At 34.3% G+C, this 21087-nt stretch overlaps 2 long non-coding RNA genes across 2 annotated transcripts; both read left to right on the top strand.

The window, feature by feature from the left end:
* The first annotated feature begins 1301 nt into the window (after positions 1 to 1301).
* On the top strand, positions 1302 to 4026 carry LOC145792900 (uncharacterized). Its single transcript, XR_014333072.1, has 2 exons — positions 1302 to 1895; positions 2428 to 4026. It is a non-coding gene; the product is annotated as an uncharacterized LOC145792900 (long non-coding RNA).
* Positions 4027 to 5436: 1410 nt separating this feature from the next.
* LOC145792899 (uncharacterized) lies at positions 5437 to 15039 on the top strand. Its single transcript, XR_014333067.1, has 2 exons — positions 5437 to 5757; positions 14798 to 15039. It is a non-coding gene; the product is annotated as an uncharacterized LOC145792899 (long non-coding RNA).
* The last annotated feature ends 6048 nt before the right edge of the window (positions 15040 to 21087 follow it).

The raw sequence follows: 21087 nt of genomic DNA, 5'->3' as shown, positions 1-21087 counted from the left end.
ATTGATGTAAAGCAGCGGCTGTGCAGCAAAAATGAAATGATTCGGTGTGATTTTCACACACACCGTTGTTCGTCCCATGGGGTCATTACGGGTCCCGTTTTGATAATCTGAACCGTTCAATGTGTAGAAATCGTCGAATACTATATGTTTGCAAAAAATCACATTGATCGGATATCGATAACTATATGATCAAATCAGTTATATACAACAAATGGATGGTGTTATAATTAATGATTGAAAAATAAATAAATCTGATCAGATAGCTATCGATATCCGATTAACGTGATTTTTTATAGGTACTTAGTGTTCAACGAGTTACACACATTGACGGTTCAGATTATTAAAATGGGACCCGTGATGACCCCCACGGGTCAAACAAAACCGTCCAGTGTTTTGTACAAAAATTAGCCAATAATTTCCAACTCAAATTACCCAGCCGGTTGTACAGCCGGTTGTACGGCTGGGGCCCACTCCTCTCTTATCATCTCTTACACACTTTTTTTTATACAATTTTTTAATACACATTTTTCCATAAAAAGTCAAAAAGTTAACCCAAACCTCCATATATTTTTTTTTTGTCTTTTTTAGTCCAAAAAGACAAAAAGTGTAATTTTTTAGGACACCCCAAACCAGCCCTAACTTTGAAATATAGACATGTAGTATTTCATAGTATTATAATTGGTGAAGAAGGTGAGTAAGTAAGGTATTGTGTTGGGTGATTGGAGAATATGAGAGGGTATATTGAATGATGATTGATTAAGAGTACGGACACGTGATACTCCAGAAACATTCTATAATTTCCTGTAAGGATGTGAGGAAAAAGAGGGAAAAAGTAAGGAAGAAAAGCCAAAAAATGGGTATATTGGTCCATTAACCAAAAAAACCATGGCGTTGTAATTAATTTTGTACTTGCTACTACTGTTGTAATTTTTGAAATATATCCACTGTTAGAAAAAAAAAAAAAAAAAAAACTTTTGTCTGTCCTAATTGCCATACTCTTACGGAATTCTCCAAGATATCTAGAAGGGGAGCATGCAAGAAAGTGAGGTTAATGGAAGAATCTAGAACTGCCTAGCAAACTTTAGAACCTATGAAGACTATGGATTCTAGAAAGACCTAGGGAATTCAAGAACCTACACACTTGTACATATAATTAGATATTCTAGAACATTCTTTCTAGAATATTCTTGTAGTTTGTAAAGAAGGCTTCCATGGGAAGCTTTTACATGACATTTTCTTGAGAGTACTAGAATGCTCCTAAGGAGTCTATAAATAGGAGGGGAGCTCATTTGCTCCAATCCATCAAAGACTTGTAAAGCTTTCTCAAAGTAAATACAAAAGGCATTCTCTTAAACTCTCATTATCTTCTTACTTGTCTTTCTTGCAAGTTTGTGAGTTAGGCTGACTTAGCATCATCGGTTAAGACTTGAGATTGTCTAAGTCCCACACGGAGTGCTTGGAAATTACCAAGGCTGTGACACATGGTATCAGAGCCAGGTTAGGAGCACTGTGATAAGGACGGTACGAGAGACTTTACACTAAGCACCTCCATTGTGGGGTCTGCACCAAGGATGGTGTTCGCGTGGGACGGGTTTCCCATGGGTAGGGAAACGAACAAGCATGGAGGGAGGCAAGCAGGGTAATGTCCCCTGACGAGAGCGTTAGGGAGTGACGATGATAGCATGTCACATATCAACTCATTAAGGGTGCGAGTTCTACACAAAGCACCTTGCAAGCGCATTAGTTTGTGAGTAACAAGGCAGACAAGGTAGATTCCTATCACATTTCTTGGGTTGGTCCTTGGGCTTATTACACGGGGTATCAGTACCACTCATGGAGCCAGCTTCTCGGGAAGATAACAAGCGCCCAGTCCGTGACACAGTGTTCACTGCTTGGTAATTGCCTCAATAATTATAAATTTAATATGATATTTCATTTTATTAATTATTTTATTTTATTTTAATTTTTAATATTATTTTAACTTAAAAGGTTAAAACTTTTTCTTTCCAAACACCTAGGAGAGAAGAAAGAAGGGGTTGTGACGAAGAAAACTGTGAGTTTCAGGCCTCGTTTGGAAATATGTTTTTTTAGTAACTTTTTTGATGTTTTGACTAAAATATAGGGGCCTTTTGGGAAGTTGCAAAAAAAGCTAGCTTTTTGACTTTTCAATTTTTTTAGCTAAAAAAGTCAACTTTTTTATCCAAAACAACCCAGTTTTTTTGCCAAAAAAACCACTAAAAAGCTAAAAAGTCAACATTTTACCAACTTTCCAAAACACCACATAATGTTAAAAAAACTAAGGCTGTGTTTGGTTGTGAATTCAAAACGTGATTCTACACGTGAACTCCCGCTTCACGTTTGGATAGGATGTTCAAAAGTTGATTCAGCGTGTTAATTCAAATTAGATTTTGAAAATCCGTTTGGCAGCTTGTATCTCGACTTTCAACGTTTCTGAAAAGCTTCCATGTCCTTCTCCTCCATCGTCTCTGTTTCACGAGAACCTCATCTGTGTATCAAACCTTGGGGATGACCGGGCGGTAAACCTTGGGGATGACCGGCCGGTTGTCCTCCTCTTTGAAGATGAACTGGCATCAATTATTTTATAGAAAGGTGAGGTTCAAAAGGTTCAGATATGTGAGATTTTATTCAGATTTTCTATTAATTATTTTAGAAAAAAAATTAAAAACGTATTTTACAAGATGTTTGTACAGGTGTAAAAAATAAATTGATAGAAAAATTAATTGACACAAAATAATTGACATAGGTTTATTTTAACATGACAAAATTATTTGAAAAAAAAATTATTCAAAAAAATGATTTGAAAAAAAATTAATTGACAAAAAAATGGTATTTTTAATGTCAGTATTTTAAAAATAGTTTGGTTATTATTGTTGATAAAAAATATGGATATTGATAGAAAAATTAATTGGCAGAAAAAAATTGACATCGGTTTATTTTTAAATGAAAAAATTATTTCGAAACAACAATTATTCAAAAAAATTACTAAAAAAAAATAATTGACAAAAAAATCAATTTTTAATTTCAGTATTTTAAAAATAGTTTGGTTATTATTGTTGATAAAAAATATGGATATCGATATATGAGTTGTGTATTTGATGATAAATTATTAGTTGAATTAAGTTTTGAAAATTATTTTCAAAACACATCACCAAACAAAATTTCACCTTTCATATGTCACATCAAACTTTCAAAATTTAATTCAAAATACATCTTCAAAACACAATTCAACACTCTATTTAAAAACCATAACCAAACAAATTTTCTACACTCAAATCATAATTCTACAACTCACAAACTCAAAATACAACTCATACTTTCAAATCACATTTACAAAACACAACCAAACACAGGCTAATAAGTTTGGGAAGAACTTTTTGACTTTTTACGAAAAGAACAAAATAATATAAATAAAGCAAAAATGAGTAAAATGAAATTTTTGCCATTCAAAACTCATTACGAAACAATTTTCACAACTACCTTGGTAATTGTACATATGTCCAAACTCTTTGCAAATTTTCATTAAAATTACACATCAACACTAAATTCTTTGCAAAACTCTATTTCTTCCAAAAAAATATATAAAAAGAAATCAAATATTGGACTTCACCAATTTGGTGTTCTGAAAAAAGTTGTCAAAAAAAAAAAAAAATAATTTATGAAAATTTTATGTTGTGATTTGTGAAATGTAATCAGGTTGTTTGGTTTGGTTTTTCATGATTCACTTATTAGAAAATTAGAATTTGAAATATTCCGCATTTTTTGTTGCACTGAATTATTATTCAATTTTTAAGGAATTTATTTAAGTATTAGATACACCTAACAAAAAAACATTGAAAAAATAGAATATTTGTAAAAAAAATCTTTACAAAATTTAATAGAAAAAATAAAAAAATGTTAATCAATGTGTACAATTTCTGTGTTATTGTGTAATTATTTTGTAATATATTTTGTTACAAATATTGTACTTTGTACATACATGTCCAAAAAAACAGTTCTTTCTAGAAAAGTACTGCTCTTGACCTACACTCTGGTTTCGTAAGTAGATTGGATTTTTGATTTTTTTAGCCTGAAGTTAAAAAATTTGATTTGGAAAGAACTTTTAGTTTTTTTGATTTTTCTGTGAGAGAAAGAATGTAATGATTATAAATTAGATGTGATATTTTGTCTCATTAAACTAAAAATCTTATTTTATTTTTTTGTGACTATTTTAACAAAAAAAAGCTCCAAACCGATCTTGCCAAATGTAGGCTCTGTGATACAGTACAGCTATATACAGGTTTTGACATAAAGCAGCCGTTTGGATAGAAATTTTTAAAAAAACAAAAAACAAAAAACAAAAAAGAGGGGTAAAAATGTCATTTGACCTCTGTATGCCACATATCACGTGATTGCTCCATAGGCTTAGGTGTGCAGGTTAAAGTGACTTTTTAATTTTTTTAATAATTTTTTAATTTTTTAACTAAAACACTTCCATGTTATATGAGACCTTAATATAGAAAAATTATAGTATAATGTTAGAAAAATTATATTGTCTTGATTTTTTTATTTTTTATTATTGCATACAAATAGGATCATTAGGTTTTACATCAGTTTTTAAGAAGCTATTAAAGTGTGAAGATTTATCCTAAAATACCAAATAATATCTCCGGTAATGCTACGTAGCTCAAATTTTGTGGCTCAAAAGTGGCTCAAATGGCCAAAACGACGTCGTTTTGAGTACAGAACAATATAAAAATGGCCAAAACGACGTCGTTTTGGCCATTTGAGCCACTTTTGAGTCACAAAATTTGAGTTACGAGACATTTTCCTAATATCTCATACAAAAATGTTTAAGACCCCCTTTCCCCTCACCCCCTTTGACCCCCTCTCTTTTTTGATTGGCTACTTTCTCTTTTGCTTTTTTTTTTCTTTCTCCTCCAATCACCAACCGTCACGTGTGTGTGGGGGTGGCGATTGAAGAGGGTCTCTATCAATGCTCTATCTCATAACTACAAAACTCTAATATATATTTTCCCATTTTGTGAAAATATGCCTGAAGAACCTCTCTAACAATAAATATTATAATAGTATTACTATTGTTATAATTTGACAATTTATAATATTAATTTATCAAATTATAACATTTATGTTCCAATGGTCACATATTATTTTCACAAATCTCCATTAATTTTCTCTCTAATTTTATAAATAATGTTGAATATTTACATTCTATCAAACTAAACAAATATAAAAAACAAAAATAAAATAATTTTTTTTTAAAAAATATACTTATTTATATAATATTGCAGAATGATTTTTAAAAATATGTATATTGTGATCCGACGTAGCATCATCAATTTATAATATTGCAGAATGATTTTTAAAAATATGTATATTTTGATCCGACATAGCATCATCAATGATTTAAATTAATTCATCTACAAAATTGATGGACAAATTTATTTGGCCCAAAATATGTTTCCCGCCGATCTATCCTCTCCTCTCACTAGTTCTCTCCTCTTTCATCATTCCCATTCTATCTCTCTCTCTCTCTCTCTCTCTACATTTCACTCTGTGTTTTTGTTTCAGTCCCACTCTCTTTCATTCCATCGGCGCCCAACCCACTCGGCGATGGTTTCTCGGCATCCGGATCTCGCGTTCTCGGCATCCTACCCCATCAGTTGGTGTTCGTGGTGTTCTCTACCCCCAGCGACGACGCGTGATGGCGACGACGATGAGAGGATGATTATGAGAGTGGTGAGTGGTTGCCATTGTTGTCAAGCTTTAAAGAATAAGTTATTCTCTTACTTTCTCTCTCTACCCAACCCCGAACCCCCTATTCCTCTGTTTTCTTTCTTTCAATTTATTTGGTCTAATGTTTAGTTTGGTGGGTTTGGTGTAATTTTGATTGACTTTTGTTAGGTTGTTGCCTCAAAGTGATTGCCTCAAGTTATTTGGTGTGATTTTGATTTTGCTGTTACCTCAAATTAAATTAGATTGGCCCTAATTTAACTCCTCTCTTCTAATTTCTCTCTAAACTTGGGAATTTGATTCATGAAAATTTGCCTATTTCAACACAGTCAAGTTAATTTTTTTGTTAAAAGAGTGTGGTTCTTTGTATATTAGATTAGTCTTTGTATGTTATTAAAATAGTATATTTGTGTTTAATAACCTACAATATATTTGGGTTTTGATATGTTGTTTACAGTTTTTTGAAATCTATAGAAGTAACCAAACACCACAGACAAAGGCTGATCATCATAGGATTTGTGAGAACTTAAGAAAAGAAAGAGAAAAGGAGAGAGAGAGAGAGAGAGAGAGAGAGAGAGAGAGAGAGAGAGAGAGAGAGAGAGAGAGAGAGAGAGAGAGAGATGGGTATGTTTTTTGAATACTACTTAAGTTATAGAGACATACATACACCTGTATGTATGTTTTTTGAATATGTTTGGTGTTTCATTACTTCTATTGAATATTTAGGTTTTGATTTCTATTGAATATATTGTTACAACTAGATTTCTTTGTATGATTTATTTTTTTAGAAGTCAGAGAGCTTGAAATATTTGTTTTGGAAAAAATATTTGACTGTCCTATATGGTTGTTAATTTTTGTAAGGTTGTATGAAAATTCTCAAGAATGTACAAATGCCGAAAATTACTTGGTATATGCAAAATACATACATCTCAAGATTAGTTGGGATGTAATTTTGAATATGTTGGTGAGCTAAAAACAAAAAATAAAAAAAACAACACCCAATTAGTACACATTAATGCGTGTTTGGGAAGAGAAAGATTGAGTACACACCTAACATTTGGCATAATGGACAAAGTGGTAGTCCTAAGACTTAAACCCATAACCTTAAGGTTATTAGGTCAAGTCTTAACTATTGAACCAATAGTCACCCCTAGCTTAAAAAAAAAAAAATGTATTGTCACATATAATTAATCATTTCATGTGCCAAGTATTTCTATATCTTAACCAGTATTCGTAAACACATCAACAAAATTTACTTATATATAAATTCATTCTATTCTATATAAAGTGAGTGGGAGTAGATGTAGGAGTGTCTTGAGAAGGGGACTTCCTAAAGAAATGGTGTATGGCCTAATGGCTTGACGGTTTTTTAAGTGTGAAATTGGTGCCTGTTTTTTTATGGGTTTTATGGGACTTCTTAAAGTGAAGAGCATGCCCTAGATTTATGGATTTTTGTAGTTAGTATAAGGTAAAAAGAAAGTAGGGAATTTATGTAAGAGTTTGGAGAGGGATTTGGAGGCAAAGGTAAATTGGGTTCTGTTAAAAAAAAGTGGTGATCAAAGTGGTTTATGTTTTACTATTAAAATGTAATCATTTCACAGGGCAAGTGAGAAAGAGAGAGAAGAGAGATAATATGGGTGATGTTATTTGTTTAAAAATTGGAAAAAAGGATTTTTTTTTTATATTTTTAATTGAACTTTGTTATCCACCTCGGTGACAAAGCCCACGAGACATATTCTTACAATAAATTACCTTTTTCAGTTTTTATTTTAATTTTATTGGGGTGCATTTATGCCCCCGTAATTTTACAAAATTCATTTGAAAGTCGAAACCAATCAGATCTGTGTTTATATTTTGACCTCAAATTTTTAGTAACGAATTTGATAAATTATATTTTAATTTAATAATTGTATTATGTATATTCAATTATATTTTGATCTCATCATTAATTGCACCGTGTCTTTAGGCACGTGCATACACTAGTATATATAATTTATCAGACTATTTACATATCACTACAAAATTAAATAAAAAAAAAATTACTTACATTAAAAATTAAAACTTAACGCACTACTCTCATTTCTTTTGTTAGAACCCCACTCAGTTTCTCTCATCACTCTCTCATTTCTAGAACCTCTTCTCTCTCTTATGAAACCCAAAGCAGCGTCTCTATGTTTCCATCCTTTGATGGAGAAGGTGAAGCAACTTCTCTCTCTCCGTCGTCTCTCCCCTAGAACTCACCTTCTCTTTCCCAAAACTGACCATTTCTTTCCGAAGATCCCAGATCAAATTGCGTCACAAACCCCCCCCCCTCTCTCTCTCTCTCTCTCTCTCTCTCCTCTTCACAAACCCCTCTTCGCATATCCCAAATAAGTTGAAAAGGAAGATGGAAACCAAGAACGCTGATCATCCTCCTCCTTCCCCATTTCGCAGATTGTAGATCACAAAGATCCAAGTATTTATTGTTTAAAATTCGTTTGAAATTTCTTGATAGGGTTGAAATTGCTTGATTGTTGTTGTTGTTGTTATCTGATTATGTTTAAAAAAAATTTTGTGAAATGTTTTTAATTTTTTTTTTAACGGTTTGGTTGTTTCGCCCAATTTCTGTTTTAAAAAAAAAAATTATGTTATAAAGAATTTCTCTTTAAAAAAAAAAGTTAGTGGATTTAGTTTTACAAAAAATTCAAGAAAAATGGCTGTTTCACCCAATCTCTGTTCTGCTGTAAAGGATGAGAAAGGGAGGGAGGGAGGGAACGGTTGGTTTTGCGTGAGTTGGCACATTTGGCTTTTGCCAAGCTTGTGTCAAAATTTGGCATCTACCAAATTTAGCATTTGCCATCTTCAACCATTGGAGAACCATTTTGGTGCAAACCTGCTATATTATAGCTTCGGCAACTCCAATTACAAACATTGTAGATGCTCTAAGATATGCTAGCCATCAAACTCTATCTATCCATTTGCCTCTTCTCTCTCTCAAATATATATATATATATATATCTATTTGCCTCTTCTCTCTTCAACCCTCCATTTGCTATATATCACACTACAAGGTGTGGAAGACAAGTAGCCGTTGGCTCCATCACCACACCAGACTCTTTATATGCATATGCCTCCTCCTCTCTTTCTCTCATGTCCATCATGTCCATTTGCTATATCACACTGCGAGAGATGGGGTAAGGAAGATTAAGATTAAAGTAGCTAGATGAGAAGTAACCGTTGGCTTAAATCACCAGACTCTCTTTATAAACATGCCCCTCTCTCTTTCTCTCTCTCTCTTTAGAATATCTATTTACTATATCACATTGCGCGAGATGATAAGGAAGATGAACTAGCCATTGGCTCCATCTTCAGTCTTGTAGAAGAAGGTTTGCATCCTCAAGCTTGTAGAAGAAGGTTTGCATACTCTCTTAGGTTGAGCTAGTGGATACTCTCTTTTGCTCATTTTTTATATCTAATCACAATTTTTTTCTTTGATTTTTAGCGAAACTCTTTTAGCATGGATGATAGTCACGATCCACTTACTACCGATGTTGAAAATCCTCCAATGCATGCTATGAAGGTTGATCCTAATAGGGACCTTGAAAATCCTCTGATGAGAATGCCTACTGTTAACGCTCCAAATCGTCCATTACTTGTGGAAGAAGTTGAAAATCTTGAAGTAGACCCTGACATACCTTATTTGGAAACCATATTGTTTCTCTCAAACTTGATGAGAAGGTACATGATTCCAAAAAAGTTAGAAAACATCTGAAGTGAATTGCCTTATTGGCGTCAAATATTTTCCTAGTGGCATGCTTTCTAATATCTCCCAAATATGTTTTCTATAAGAATTATAAACTCCAAAAATACGATAGCTATAAGTTTCGGATTGCAGTTCAATTTATGCATAACTTTGTTTTGTGCCTGATCATGTATTGGCATCCGTTCACTGTCAACCCAAGATTTTAGTTTTTGTATAAAAGCATATTGAACTCATTTGTTTAATTGGAACATCTCTGATACTCTATTTTGTTACACATCCTGGAGAGTTTCATCAACCGTTCATTGAATTGATTGACAATTGGAGCATATTATTCACCATGTGTTTAGCCTATCATATTTTTCTTGTATCTAAAATTTTACATCTAGATTTAGAGGTAGGATTTCCTACTGTTTTTTAGATATGAGCATGCACTTTTCTGTTGAATTATGCAGAAAAGTCAATCGCCATCTATTAGGTTTGGATGTGTTTGGAGCATTTGTGATTATAGTTTTTAACGATTTGTTAGAGAAATGGTTAGAGGAAATAGAGGAAGATGAAGCTAATCGTCATTGTGGTAGAGGTGGATTCAATGGGAGAAACAATGGTCATGATGGAAAAGGCTCTCTAGGTGAAAAGGTTGGGGTTGATGACAGTAATAATGGTTCAGTTGGAGTTGAAAGTGATTACACAACTGTTGAAAGTGGAGACCTTGATCACACAACTATTGAAAGTGAAGACCTTGATTGCACAATTGCTGAAGGTGAAGACCTTAATATACTGTTTCAGAAATTGAAGAGCAAGTTGAATGCAGTGTCTTAGACACTGTTTAATCTAATGTCGAGGATGAAGAAAAAGTTGGCGAAAAATAGAATGTTGAAAATGAAGAGCAAAATGGTCAAATTGTTGAACGTACTGATAAAACACAGTAGTCGGTTGATAATGGCGAGCAGGTTGGTAATGGCGGTAATGGTTACAAAATCGAACTTAGGCAAAGGAAAGTTCAAAAGAAGGGTAGAGTTAATCGAAAACAACCAGGGAAAGTGACGAAATGTTGTCATAGTATGTGGCACAACATTTGTAGTAATGGTAGGAGTTGTCTGATCGTGAAGCTAATATCATGTCTTTTCATTTGTATTGTAGCTAGGAGGAAAACTTTAGAATTATGTAGTTTATGCCTCGTTTGGGGACAAAACATTTTTGTCAAAAAGTCACTATAAATTTTCACATCATTGGCTCTACTTTTTTGGACATCTTGGCCTCGTTTGGCAATAGACTATTTTAATAACTTTTTGTACATTTTTAGTTACTTTTTGGCTTTTTACGAAAAGATGTGCAAAAAAGTATGGACAATAATGTGACAACTTAGGGTTGGAGAAAAAAGAGATGGAGAAGATAAGAACAGATAATATAGAGAATAAGTTATTGGGTTATAATGAAAAACCCTCATCCAGCACATATTTATATTAGAAACGTTAATGTTACTATGACAATAATACCCTAAATATAAAATAAAATAGCATAATAAATCTAACATGCCTTCTCAAGCTGGAGCATAGAGGTCAAACATGCCTAGCTTGGCAGATAACCGCTGAAACGAAGCACGAGGTAAAGGGTTGGTAAGGATGCCACCCAACTAGTTGTCAGAGCGAACGTAAGGAGTCATTAGCTGTTTTTGGAGTAAAAATTGCGAATGAAGTGACAATCAATCTCAATGTGTTTGGTATGTTCATGGAACATAGGATTGTTGGCAATGAAAATAGCAGCCTGATAATCACAGCACAGAGGCATAGGAGTGGGAACGAAAACACCAAAATCATGTAAAAGGGAGCGAACCCATAACATTTCAGAAGCCGTATATGCCATAGCACAGTACTCAACCTCGGCACTAGAACGTGCCACAACATTCTGCTTCTTACTCCGCCAAGTAACTAGGTTATCACTAACAAAAGTACAATAGCCAGAAGTAGAACGACGGTTAGTACGACTACCAGCCTAATTAGCATCACTAAACCCAGTGATAGTCAAGGAAGTAGAAGGGCGATAAAGTAGACCACGACTTGGTGCACCCTTCAGATAATGTAAAATATGACAGACAACATCAAAGTGAGGATGACGAGGAGCGTGCATAAACTGACTAACCAAACCCACAACATGAGTGATATTAGGATGAGTAACAGTAAGATAAATCAACTTCCCAACCAAGCAACGGTAGCGGCCAACATCAGAAAAGAAGTCCCCATGCTTACCATCCAACTTAACAGAAGAATCCATAGGGGTATCAACTAGACGGGCACCTAAGAGACTGGTCTCGGAGAGAAGATCAAGGGCGTACTTTCGTTGGGAGAGGAAAATACCTTAGGAAGAGTGAGCAACCTCAATGCCAAGAAAATAATGAAGATGACCTAAATCCTTAGTGTGAAAGTGCTGACTTAAATAGTGCTTTAAATCAGCAATCCCAGAACAATCACTACCAGAGAGGATAATGTCATCCACATAAACAATCAAGACAATAGTGCCGACAGAAGAATGGCGGACAAAAACAGAGTTATCATAACCCACTTTCCCTGGTTGTTTTTGGTTAACTCTACCCTTCTTTTGAACTTTCCTTTGCCTATGTTCGGTTTTGTAGCCATTAGCGTCATTACTAACTGGCTCGCCATTATCAACCGACTGTTGTGTTTTATCAGTGTGTTGAACAATCTGACCATTTTGCTCTTCATTTTCAACATCTTGTTTTTCACCAACTTTTTCTTCATCCTCAACATTAGATTGAACAGTGTTTAAGACATTGTATTCAACTTACTTTTCAATTTCAAAAACAGTGTATTTAACGTCTTCACCTTCAATAGTTGTGCAATCAATGTTTTCACTTTCAACAGTTGTGTGATCAAGGTCTCTATTTTCAACAGTTGTGTAATCATTTTCAGCTCCAACTAAACCATCATTATTGTCATCAACCCCAACCTTTTCACCTGAAGGGCCTTTTCCATCATGACCGTTGTTTCCCCCATTAGATCCACCTCTACCACGATGACAATTAGCTTCATCTTCCTCCATTTCCTCTATTTATTTCTCTAACAAATTATTAAAGATTAAGCACAAATGCTCCAAACACATCCAAACCTAATGGATGGCGATTGACTTTTCTGCATAAGTGCATGCTCATATCTAAAAAAATTAGTAGGAAATCCTACCTCTAAATCTGGAAGTAAGATTTTGGATACAAGAAAAGTATGATAGGCTAAACACATGGTGAGTAATATGCTCCAATTGTCAATCAGTTCATTAAACGGTTGCTGAAACTCTCTAGGATGTGCAATAAAATAAAGTATCAGAGATGTTTCAATTAGACAAATGAGTTTAATAAAGCTTTGATTCCAAAACCAAAATCTCGGGTTGATAGTGAACGGACCCCAATATATGATCGGGCACAAAATGAAGTTATGCATAAATTGAACTGCAATTTGAAACTTATAGCTATCGTATTTCTCGAGTTTATAATCCTTATGGAAAACATATTTGGGAAATATTAGAAAGCATGCCACTAGCAAAATATTTGACGCCAATAAGGCAATTCACTTCAGATGTTTTCTAACTTTTTTGGGATTATGTACCTTCTCATCAAGTTTGAGAGGAACAATATGGTTTCCAGATAAGGTATGTTAGGGTCTACCTCAAGATTTTTGACTTCTTCCACAGGTAATGGACGATTTGGAGTGTTAACTGTAGACATTCTCATCAGAGGATTTTCAAGGTCCCTAGTAGGATCAACCTTCGTAGCATGCATCGGAAGATTATCGACATCGGTAGTAAGTGGATCGTGACTGTCATCCATGCTAAAAGAGTTTCGCTGAAAATCTAAGAAAAAAATTGTGATTAGATATAAAAAAATGAGCAAAAGAGTATCCATTAGCTCAGCCTAAGAGAGTATGCAAATCTTCTTCTGCAAGACTAAGGATGCAAGCCTTCTTTTGCAAGACTAAAGATGGAGCCAATGACTAGTTTATATTGGTAAAACAGTTAACAAGAAACATGAGTTTGAGAACCAATATAGTATAATGAACTTATAAACAAAATTCTCAACTTAAAACTGCCTTAAAAAAAAAAAAGAGTAAAATTGTTGATCTTGAAAAGGAAACTTGCAAATTTAAATTGATTGAGAAATGAAAGTCAAGTAAAACAAGTTCTTGTGGCTCTCACATGAATTTGCAGCTGTTTGGAATATTTTCCTCAAATATGTATGCATGTGCCCCAGGCCATGGGGCTTTTGATGGATCATAATTGGATTCTGTTTGTGGTGGCCGGAAGTTCCTCACCCATGGTGGCTTCACCTCAGAAATAGAGGCACCACAACCGTGCTCATCACCCATGACAAACTTCTTGTGGGTATCACTTTAATGACTCAATTCATATTTGTTCCCTTTGAATGTCAACTTCAAAGTCTTGGAATAGGTCACCTCCACATGTTTCGGACCTTTGATTGCTAATGATTTAACTAAGACTGCCTCTCTAATATAGAGGGAATTGGAACATCTTCCAGTCTTCCGTAATAACACGACACCCCAGCATCAAATCAATAATTTCAGTGGCCAGGATTGCAGTAAATCAACTAATTCATTATTAGCAATGATTCATTCACACAAATTTTCCCTCTCAAATCCCCGAATGGATTCGGGAGAGTTTGGGGGAAAAATTTGTATGGATAAATCATTAATCTTATGCCTAAATCACTAACAAGGCTCTGATTTTCGTTAAGCTTTGGAATCCCCTATACCCTCATCATCCTTCCAAATTTAAAACATAAGGCACAATAGTATAACCCCTTTTGTTTTGATTTCCTGTCAGATTGGTATCAAACTAAACATTTTTTTTTTTGTTTTCCACACCAAGAAGCATTGATATGGTTGTTTATCCAATTGATGTAGTTGCTTGTTGAGCATGTGCATAAAAATCATATTAGGCCTCGTTTGGGAACATGTTTTTTTAGTAATTTTTTGACTTTTTGGCTAAAATATGATGTAAAAAAACTAATATGTTTGGGATAACTTTTTGATTTTTTTACGAAAAGATGTGCAACAAGTAGAGAGAAAAGGGAATCTTTGATTTTTTGGTATACGTTGTTGGCTTTTTGGTCCTTTTAGTGACTTTTTGACTAAAAGCACCACTTGCCAAACGATGCCTAATTTTATTAAATGAATTTGTTCTTTTTATTTTATTTTGTTATTATAAATATCTTCTGTGTAGAAATTGAGAAATTATTTAATGCTCAAGGAGTAATCTTCCATTCGATTTATTGTCTCCTAGGGTTTGAATTGAGGCTATAGGGTTTGGATTGATGGATTGATTCTACATTCCCTTGAGATTTTTGAAGGGTGAATTCTATCTCTGATAATTTCTGTTCTTCGATTAATGCAATTCAATTTCGTTTCTACTGTTAGTTCTAGATCTTCTGTATACACGTGTTATATGTAAAGCCCCTAGTGGAGCTTTTGTGATTAAACCATATGATTATTAATTTTAATTCTCTAACTCTTGTTCATACTTTATAGGAATAGATATTAATTTTATTTCTCGAGCTCTCGGTTGTTGATTTTTTGTCAAAATTGTTGACGAAAATAGATAGTTTTTACTCACTAAAAAAATGACACATTATGCCTAGCATATGTTTGTAAAAATTCCAATGACAACACAGGATGCCTTGTAACACACTAACAATAGCAATTTTAGTCTGAGTCTTTAGTGTTCTAGGAGTGCTTATTAATACATCTAGAATACAAATAGAGAAACCTTGTTGTGGAGTGGTGATTGTTTAGAGTTTATTGATAATGATCAGCCTCTTTGGGTGGGTAGTTTTTAGCAATAGGAGATTTGGAGCTATGTTTTGAAAAAATATTCAATATGTTTTTGAACTCAAGTTTGAGAGTTGGAGAGTTTTGAGTTCAGAATCTGATTTAAATGATAATGTTCAAAAGCTTAGTTGCACGAAGTGGGAGCGGGGGCGGGAGCGGGGAAGCGTGAGCCGATAGAAGTTTCTTAGGTTGGAAGCGCCTCGGGGAGCGGTACTATATATATATATATATATATTTTAATACACATTAGAATTTTTTTTATAAATATTTTTATTTTAATACACATTAATTATTTTTTTATTTATTATATTTTTAAATAATGTGTTATTGTTAATTTTGTTTTTATTTTATATATATTTGTTTGTGTTTTTTTATTAATATGTATAATATATACTCATATATATATATATATATTTTATATTTATATGTATATATATGATATATATAAAATAATAATGTGTTAATATATATTTTTTTATTTTTAAATATATATATTAATATATATATAATCATATAATATATTATATATATTATTTATATATTACTTAGAATCATATATATAATCATATATTATATATATTATTAATATATATGATATATATTATATATGTTTTATATATTATATATGTTTTATCTTATTTATATATTAGTATATTACTTAGAATCAGATAACGGTGGCCAGAGAGAGAGTGAGAGACGAACTGCGAGAAGGCAAAAGACGAAGGAGACGATGACGATCGACAAGAAGGAGCAGATCTGCGAGATCGAGAGAGAGAGAGGCGAACTGCGAGAGACGATCTGCCAGAGAGACGATCTGCGAGAGCGAGAGAGAGAGACGATCTGCCAGAGAGAGAGAAGAAAAACGAAGCAAAGAAGGACATACCCAGACAACTTTCAGGTTCTTCACCTTCTTTCTCCTCTTTCTCTCAGTTAGGGTTTTTGTTCATAGCCACCAACGATCCTATCTAGGACAGGATCGCGTTTCTCTCTCTACAGAAACGCGATTCTTACACGTTTCTTTCTAAGAAATGCGGAATCGCGTTTCTCACGGAGATTCGTCACCTGATTGCGCGATTCCTGCAACTAAGTTCAAAAGTAAGAAAGTTAGACATTGGATTTTGATAAAGTGGCCGTGTGCTGCTTTCATAATATGCAATGTTTATAGGGTTCATTCCCAAAGGGAAACAAGTTTGCAAACAAAAAATTTGTACAAAAAAACACATCGAGAATGACTTATCAATGACATTTTTGAATTATAAAGACAATATTAAGTGTTGTTTATTTATTTATTTATTGGAATTGAAGGAACGATAAAAAAAGCAACCTCATTTTGAATAGAAATTCTATTTGTATTTCATTATTCTTCTTAGAGAGGTGCTATTTTATTGGCCATGTGAAAGTTGAAATCCTAATTTTTCAATTTAATAATGAAGCTTGATCAATATTTGCTAGAGGACTAATGGGGGAATATGCAAGAACTTATAAGATCGCAGTATGCAATGGATTTCAGTAAAGGGTTCAGGGTTGACCATGATTAACTAGTAGCATTAAAGGATCTTGGCATAATAGGAATGTTCTTCATTTCAGTTTGTTTGGCATAATAGGAGGGATCTTGGTAGGCAACTAGATATTAGTAATGTGCGGGGGTGATTCTGCAATGTAGAGAATACATGGACTTTGTGGCCAAACTACACTGCTCCGGGAGGTGAAGGTTTGCATAGATAACAAACTGCGAGGCTACCCGACCAGGGTTTGGTCGGAAACCCCTCTGATGATAAAGTTAGACCAGAGAGAGCATGGAGAAGACGGGAGTATAGAGAGAGAGTAATTGAATTCGGATCCCTTGTGAAGGGAGGTAAGGTTACCTTTTATAGGGAAGGCTCGACTTGCTCATAAAGTATACCTCTCTCTGCCACCTGGTACTCTTTGTGATTTAGTTAGGTTGCTCCTCAGCTAGGTCGCTCCTCATTGGAGGAAGGTAGAGACTTTGCCATGCACTTGAGTAAGTTGTTCCGTTATTCGCGGTTGCCATGTGCTCTCCACTCACATGGCATTGAGTGATCTATTAGAAGCTCAACTCAGCTTAACTCACTTCAGAGCGAATGAGTCTTGAAGTCAATGTCATGGACTTGCCCACTTTGGAGTGGGGAAAGGGATTAAGGCTTAGACCTATGGCATTGCCCCATTTGGAGTGGGGAAGGGCCCAGGGCCTTACACCTAGCTCGGCCCACTTCGGACTGGGGAATGAGGCTAGGGCTAGGCCCATGACTTTGCCCACTTCGGAGTGGAGAAGGGTGCTAGGGCTGATCCCCTAGATCGGTCCACTTTGGAGTGGGGAACGAGGCTAGGGCTAGGCCCATGACTTCGCCCCCTTCAGCGTGTGGAAGGGTGCTAGGGCCAAACCCCTAGCTCGGCCCATTTCGTAGAGGGCCTTCTCCTCGATGGGCTAGGTCTTCGCACAAATGGGCTTGAGTAATTATGCCGCCTTCAACTAATGTCAGTCTGTTTGCATACATAAAATGGATGCACCTATTTTCCTATACTAAATAGCTATTGCAAAGTTGTTAATTCTTTTTCCTTTCTTATTTGCTAAGTTGTTTCAATGGATTCAGAGTTTGATGAGTTTCCAGAACGTGTGCTAGTTCTTCTCATCACATTAGACTCTCATAAATATTGTTTAGTTGTACTTATGAGTTATACAAGAGTTTTTTTTAGAAGGATTAATAACAACACAATTAGAAGAGGAACAAGGTAACAAGAAAGGTTGAACAAAAACCAGAGTCATTTGAAACTGAAACATAAATGAAGAGAGAGCAAATGCTAGATATATATATATATATATATATAAAGGGATTAATGAGAGAAATAAAATAAGTGTTTAGCTAGAATATCTATTGTTTCTAGTCCATATTTATACCAAAATCTGATTTCTTTAATGCCAAAGATTACATGCAAGACCAATAAGATGAATGTTTTAGAATTTTATTTTACCAAATTTTGTGTTAGCTCCTCTCATTTGTATTTAGCCTGAGATGAAAGAAAAGATGGACAATCTGTCCTATAGAGTTAACACCCTGATTATATAATATATATATATATATATTACTCTTGTGATAGGCTCTATTTTTTTCAAAAGGATATCGAAACTGCTTCTCTCTTTTTTCCCTAGAAACCTGCTACTTTTGTTTCCCAGTGGTGCTTTTGGTAAAAGGTATAGGATGATTTTATGAAATTACAGAGACCTCATTACAAATTACATTGCTCCATCTTTTCTTGAACCCTGTTTTGTTTTATACCCAAAATTTGTTAAAGCATCCAAACCTTGCAACTATAGTCATGATTGTGTTGGCTGCTAGTGTTGGATAATGAGTGCTTTGTTCCCTTAATCTTTTGGTAGTTGTATCCTCTCCTTAGTCTGTGACAATTGAATTGTTTTAAGGTTTATGATTTAGATAATGTATGATATATCTGACACCTTAAGCATTGTATTTAAAGTTGTAGCCCTTATCTGGAATCTTGCTAGTTATGCATCTTAAATAGGGCCTATTTAGTTAGGTTAGTCTGAATTTAGGTTTTATTGCCTTAGTTATGTCATGAAAGTGAATATAGGGGGAAGTGACAACAGATTTTTTGGGAGGAGTGGGGGTGTTTGTGACAATTTAATTTATTTTTTTTGTTAAGTTCTGTGATTGAATGTTTGTTCTACAATTTGATGAAAGTATTTGGTTAGACTTTATACGTGAGAGCACTATATGCCACTTAAAGTATGCAAAACTTAAATGGGAACTTCTGTTGCAGTCACGCACACTAAAACCCATGGAATTGGTTCTTACTTCTAATTTATTAGTTTTTCCTTCAAAGACTGGGGCCACCCCTTTTTCTTTAACTCTTGAGTGTTCATATAGTCTCAAATCTTGTTTTACTATGTGGTTGTTTGTCTATTTTCCTTGTCCATAATGATGCTTCTTTGTTTTCTTCCCAAATTTTATGCTTTTCGAGGAAATAGTACTAGTCTAGTTTCTGTGTATTTATGGTCCTTGTGCTCTGTCTAATCAGATATGGTTGCATAATATTTGAATCCCCTGTATTGGTATCTATCCAATTTTTGTCTATTTGCTTCTCATTAACTCACTTTATTATAAGATTTGCCTTTTGTATGTGTAATTGTTGTTTGTGTTTGTGTTAAAAAGCTCCAGATGGTGTCCATCTCAGAGTGAGTTTTATCAGATATTTTGATATCTGTGCTTGATATCTGACTTTCACTAGTTAACGGATTTGTGGAAGCAATGAATATTTTACATTGTTCTAACTGAAGTTGGTTTTGTGAATTTGGCTGCGCTGTGCTGGGTGGTGGCAGGTGATGTGTACAGAATTTAGTTGCACGAAGTGGGGGCGGGAGCGGGAGCGGGAGCGGGGAAGCGTGAGCCGATAGAAGTTTCTTAGATTGGGAGCGCCTCGGGGAGCGGTACTATATATATATATATATATATTTTAATACACATTAGAATTTTTTTTATAAATATTTTTATTTTAATACACATTAATTATTTTTTTATTTATTATATTTTTAAATAATGTGTTATTGTTAATTTTGTTTTTATTTTATATATATTTGTTTGTGTTTTTTTATTAATATGTATAATATATACTCATATATATATATTTTATATTTATATGTATACATATGATATATATAAAATAATAATGTGTTAATATATATTTTTTTATTTTTAAATATATATATTAATATATATATAATCATATAATATATTATATATATTATTAATATATATGATATATATTATATATGTTTTATATATTATATATGTTTTATCTTATTTATATATTAGTATATTACTTAGAATCAGATAACGGTGGCCAGAGAGAGAGTGAGAGACGAACTGCGAGAAGGCAAAAGACGAAGGAGACGATGACGATCGACAAGAAGGAGCAGATCTGCGAGATCGAGAGAGAGAGGCGAACTGCGAGAGACGATCTGCCAGAGAGACGATCTGTCAGAGACGATCTGCGAGAGCGAGAGAGAGAGACGATCTGCCAGAGAGAGAGAAGAAAAACGAAGCGAAGAAGGAGGACATACCTAGACGACTTTCAGGTTCTTCACTTTCTTTCTCCTCTTTCTCTCAGTTAGGGTTTTTGTTCATAGCCACCAACGATCCTATCTAGGACAGGATTGCGTTTCTCTCTCTACAGAAACGCGATTCTTACACGTTTCTTTCTAAGAAACGCGGAATCGCGTTTCTCACGGAGATTCGTCACCTGATTGCGCAATTCCTGCAACTAAGGTACAGAATACCTTGAAGAAAGAGAAGAATTGATCCAAGCATTGCACAAGGATAGGAAATTCTTTGGTCTTCCCAACATAACCCAGGTTCTCTCTCTCTCTATAGTACACTACATCTTGTTGCTCCTGCTTTATTTCTGCATGAAGATAAATTTTCTGAGCAATCACTTGTTCACTTTGGTTGTGTGACAGCTTTAACTTGTTTAATTTGTAGTTGGATACTAATTTCATTTGGTAGCTTTTATCGGCAGTTGTTCATTGTGATTGGTTGGACAACTTCCAAGAGTCTGGATCCTCTGCCGGGGCTTCTTGCGGGGTTCCAAAACGACGGTGGTTTTTTTTTTTTTTTTTGCTTTTCGCCTGTTTCTTTTCTCTCAGTTGAGAACCCTAACCCAACCAAGAGCAAGAACAGAGACGTTTGAGGAGGGCGGCAGCGGCGACGA

This window comes from Camellia sinensis, chromosome 1, assembly GCF_055761805.1.
Source record: "Camellia sinensis isolate YWXY chromosome 1, ASM5576180v1, whole genome shotgun sequence".
In the NCBI taxonomy this organism is placed as follows: Eukaryota; Viridiplantae; Streptophyta; class Magnoliopsida; order Ericales; family Theaceae; genus Camellia; species Camellia sinensis.
This window is presented reverse-complemented; position numbering and strand designations above follow the sequence as displayed.